General features: G+C 41.7%; 1 non-coding gene across 1 annotated transcript; it reads right to left on the bottom strand.

The window, feature by feature from the left end:
* Positions 1–873: 873 nt before the first annotated feature.
* On the bottom strand, positions 874–980 carry LOC148790422 (small nucleolar RNA R71). Its single transcript, XR_016078969.1, has one exon. It is a non-coding gene; the product is annotated as a small nucleolar RNA R71 (small nucleolar RNA).
* Between the last annotated feature and the right edge of the window lie 4,195 nt (positions 981–5,175).

The raw sequence follows: 5,175 nt of genomic DNA, 5'->3' as shown, positions 1-5,175 counted from the left end.
ATCTCATCAAGTGTTATCCCAAATGGCCTTACACTTAACCTCTCAGCCCATAATGATCAAGCACTGCCCGACAAGAGAGGACATGTCCCTCGGCTGCAAGGAACAGTGCTGCAGTCTCTGCTCACATGGATCCCGGGAATTAAAACCATTTGCAAATATTTTGAAACCATACTTAAATATATATCATATATATAAATTTTGCAAAACAAAATTCCAATGATTGAAATCAACTGCCGGCAGTTTGGTTTCCATCAGAGAGAGTGCATCCCCGATCATTACCTTTGTCCGACAAAGGGGCTGATCCCATCACTATGATCACCCACTCAGATGAATTTTCAGACCGTCCCAACATACCCAGGTTTTGACCCCCGCTTAGGATCTCATTGATTGGCATATCAAAGTCAGCCCAATCCGACACCTAGTGCAGTACCATAATCGGGTCTAGAGATCAGGTGTAACTTTCCAGTTTTGCCCATCAATTTCCAAGGTCCAGGGCAATACTGGAAATCTGGTCCAATTCAAGGGTTCAAGTAATCCTACACTGCATGTGCCTTGGGTCTTATCCTAGCGGCTGAGACAAGCCACCCCAATAGTTGGCAGCACACTAGTGTCAGCCTTGGCAGCACACAAGTTTCATTAAGTGTCTAGTTTTAGGGTCTTACACACAGAAGTATACCACACAACATGAATCAAACATGTACTTCATTTATTTACATTAAATATAAAAAATACATCAAAACTGATTGAAGCTAAGGGCATACAAAAGCTGTCCAACAGACTTGGCTGAATTCTTTGCCGGCTGGATCTATAGCAACATGGGATGAAATGGCTAGCCGATTCCTCTCCAAATATTTTCCTCCATCCAAGACAACAAAGATGAGGAATGACATCACCACTTTTTTTCAGCAAGATGGAGAATCATTGTATGAGTCGTGGGAGCGTTACAAGCAGCTGTTAAGGAAGGTCCCTCATCATGGACTTCCGATATGGCTGCAAGTGCAAACCTTCTATAATGGGCTGACCGAAGCCAACAAGACCATTATGGATGCGGCAGCCGGGGGTTCCATCAACAACAAGACCCCTAAAGTTGGCCATGCACTCATAGAGGAGATGGCTGCAAACAACTATCAATGGCACTCCGAGAGAGCACAAGTTAGGCGGCAGCAAGGCCTTCACAATGTGGACACCTAAATAGCTATATCTGCGCAAATAGGTGCACTTAGCAAAAAGATAGATGAGATGCAAATGGAAGCCATGCATGTTCAGTCCATGACTTGTGATTGGTGTGGGGGAGGTCATATCAGCATTGAATGTCAAATTGGCAATCAGTTTATGTAGTCCCCCGAGCAGGTAGACTTTGTTGGCAACTTTCCAAGGCAGCAAGGAAATTAGTGCCCTCGTGCCTTTAACCTTGGATGGAGGGGCCACCCGAACTAGTCATGGCCAAATCAGAATATGCCAAAGCCTTTCCCCCAAAACTTCAATCAGCTAGAGAAGAAATCTAACCTAGAGGAGCTAATAACCAAGTTCATAGCTAGTGCTGAAACAAGATTTCAGAACTAAAAAGTGATGAGAGTAGAATTTATCACATTTTTATCCCCAAATATTCTATCTTGCATACTTAATTAGTACTTAATTGGACTCATATTTCTTGTATTTCGGTTCAGGGCATGAAAGAAGACATCAAGAGCAAAGAAAGGCAAATCGGATGATTTTTCACAGTTTCGGAACTGTTCGGTAATATGGGCCTAACTCATGTATCCGAACTCCGCTTGGGCTGATTCAAGACCCACTGGATAGATAAGAGAAAAATCCACAACTTTCCTATTTTGGGGGGCTTTGGCAGATTCGGCCTACATCGAAGTCAAATCCGGGCCCGAAGTCGGAGAAAAATCCACAAATATTCTGCCTTTCTTTCCTCTTGTTTGTTTTATTTCTGCTAGTATGAACTAATTTATCTGTAGTTAGGGTTGCGGAAAGCCTAATCATATCAATGAATATATTTTTATTCTGATTTATTCAAGATCGTGATTTCCATATAGTCTTTGAATTATCTTGCTTAATGCTATTAGGAGTGACCATCTCGTAATTGATCAGGCGTATGTGAATGAATCAAGAGAGAAATTCACATAGCTGACCACATAATTCATGGTGTGAATTGAATGGTATATAGGGGTATATACACATGATTCTTCTGAATATAATAGTTTTTCCTTAGACTTAATGCGCTTCTATCTTGAGAACTCTAGTCGAGAGATCGAGGGGTTACCTGATAGAAGTAGTTTTAGTACATCTCGAGAGAGAATATTAAATAAAATTGGAAAGGCTTCAGCTTATGGGAATGACAAATTATCTTGGATAATCTCATCCACTAATATTCATTGGAATGGTTAGGTGGACCGAAAGCCCTAGCGAATTCAACCAATCGTTACATACTTCAGCATTCTTACTTCTGCTCTTGTTTTCCTGTTTCTGTTTTTTCATTAGTTCTTATTCTCAAATCTGAAATTCGATTGTCCAAATAAATAGGGAAGGTTGTAGTTCTAATACTTATTTTGTTAAATCCTCATGGTAACAATATTTTTATACTACTTGATAACTAGTGCACTTGCTAGGGTTATATTTATAGCTACCAAAGAGCATCAATAAAGAACGTGGAGAATCAAGTCGGGTAGTTGGCACAAATGATTTCAGCAAGAGTACCGGGCACTCTACCCAGCAATACTGAAGTGAACACAAGGGAGCAAGTGCATACTATCACTTTGAGAAGTGGTACGGAGCTGCTAGAAGTGGAGAAGAAAGCAAGGGTTGAAAACAAGGTAGATGCAACCCTTGAAACTAAAAAGAAGGAGGAAGAGCAATCTGAACCAAAGAAGGTGAGAAACCAATAGCCGCAACTACCATTTCCGAATATGCTGAAGCAACACAAATTGGAAAGGGAATTCGGTAAGTTTCTTGAAGTGTTTAAGAATTTACATATTGAAAGAATGGTAGGATTCATCGTATGGATGCCATAAAGGTTGCAGAATGGGTGGGCGAATTTCAAAAAATTTCCTACCTTCTTCCAACTGGGAATCGTATTCCCTAAATTTAGAATACAATATTCAAGGTTCCTACTTGAACCATAATCAAACCAGATCTAAACCAAAGACAAGGGAGGAATTATACTTGATCCAGAGAAGTAGTATTTCCCAAAGTTGGTGTTCACGCACAAAGAGGACACCAAGATCCGCTCCTGCTGAAGATGACACAGCTATATGTGGAACGGAACCAGTAGAGTGCATCCTACACACTGAATCCTTTGCAAGAATCCTTTGGAAACTCTGAGCACCAAATCTTTTCAGTACTTTCTGCAGAACTGATATCAAGAACTGATTTCTTGATTTCTTTCCTTTAAAGATTTAATCTTGTCAGAAAAATGGCGGCGGTTGGAGGAGGACTCCTGAGAAGATGGCTTAAATTGCTTCTCTTCTCTCTAGAGTGTGTATGAGATCCAATATCAATTCGTAGGATGATTTCTTGCACACAAACCCTATGTTCGAATTTTTTGATCTTGTTCTCTTAGGGTTTCTCCTATTTTCTTCTTGATTAAGAAACCTCCTAAGGAGTTATCCCAATCCAAATCAGTATTTGGATAAGGGATGATCTTAATCCTATCTGCAGATTAAGTTAGCTTACTCCTGATCTTATCAGGAGGTTACCAAATTCAAATCTGATTTGAATTTGGTCTCCCAGAGTGGATAAGGTTAAAGATCCAATCCTTTTTGCTAACTTTAATTTCAGATCCGCCCCATAAATGGATGATCATATCAGCCCAGTTCGAAATGGGCTTTTGTCCCATTAAATGTTCAGTGCTTAAATAGTTTCTAATCTGCTGCCCAGATGGGCTTCTTTGCATGGCATGGGACCCAAGCATTGATCTACACACTAGCCACATGGGTTCGGCCCAGCCTTTATTACAAGGCCTAGCCAAATTCACTAAGAAGCCCAATGAACCCCTTGAGCCCATCATATGGACCCTATGGGCCCAACACTTACATTAAGTGGTCCCTGGGCCAAGCCATCTTATAAAAACCCAGGGACTGTGGGCAGGTGCAAGATTACCCCATCAGGTACTATCCTAAATGGCCTTACACTTTACCTCTCAGCCAATAATGATCAAGCCCTGCCCGACAAGAGAGGACCTCTCCCTCGGCTGCAAGGAATAGTTCTACACTCTCTACTCACATGGATCCCGGGAATTAAAACCATTTGCAAACCTTTCGAAACCGTATATATATATATGGTTAAAATTCCAACGATTGAAAAAACCAAATTCCAATGATTGAAATCAACTGCCGGTAGTTTGGTTTCCCTCAAAGAGAGTGCATTCCCGATCATTACCTTTGTCCGACAAAGGGGCTGATCCTGTCACTATGATCACCCACTCAGATGAATTCTCAGACTACCCCAACATGCCCAGGTTTTGACCCCCGCTAAGGATCTCATTGATTGGCATATCAAAGATAGCCCGATCCGACACCTAGTGAAGTATCATAATCGATTCTAGGGGTTAGGTGTAACTTTCCAGTTTTGTCCATCTGTCTCCAAGGTCCAGGGCACTATTGAAAATCTGGTCCAGTTCAAGGATTCGGGTAATCCCATACTGCATGTGCCTTGGGTCTTACCCTGATGGCCGAGATAGGCCATCCCAACACTTGGTGGCACACCAGTATCAGCCTTGGCAAGATAAATCTCCCCAGACTTATCTAATGGCTGTGAACATTTAAAACTAAGGGTCTTACACAGAATTATACCAAACATGCACTTTATTTATTTACACTAAATATCAAAAGTACATCAAATCAGATTGAAGCTAAGGGCATACGAAACTATCTAACAGCTCCCACTTGCACTTAGGTCCAATCTGGTACAAGTTGGAGTCTCATACTTTCCACGTGTTTCTCAAACACCTTCTGTGTCAGTGGCTTAGTCAATGGGTCTGCCACATTATCCACTGGCGCTACCTTCTAAATTAGGACGTCCCCTCTACCAATGATCTCTCGTAGTACGTGGTACTTCCTCTCGATGTGCTTTGACTTCGAGTGGGCCCGAGGCTCTTTAGCTTGGGCGATCGCTCCATTGTTGTCACACAACAACGGGATGGGTGATGTGCTAGACGGAATCACTCCCAAT

Source organism: Nelumbo nucifera, chromosome 7, assembly GCF_055504915.1.
Source record: "Nelumbo nucifera cultivar China Antique chromosome 7, China Antique-T2T, whole genome shotgun sequence".
NCBI lineage: Eukaryota > Viridiplantae > Streptophyta > Magnoliopsida > Proteales > Nelumbonaceae > Nelumbo > Nelumbo nucifera.
The sequence above is the reverse complement of the archived record's forward strand: the minus strand, read 5'-3'. Positions and strand labels throughout refer to the sequence as shown.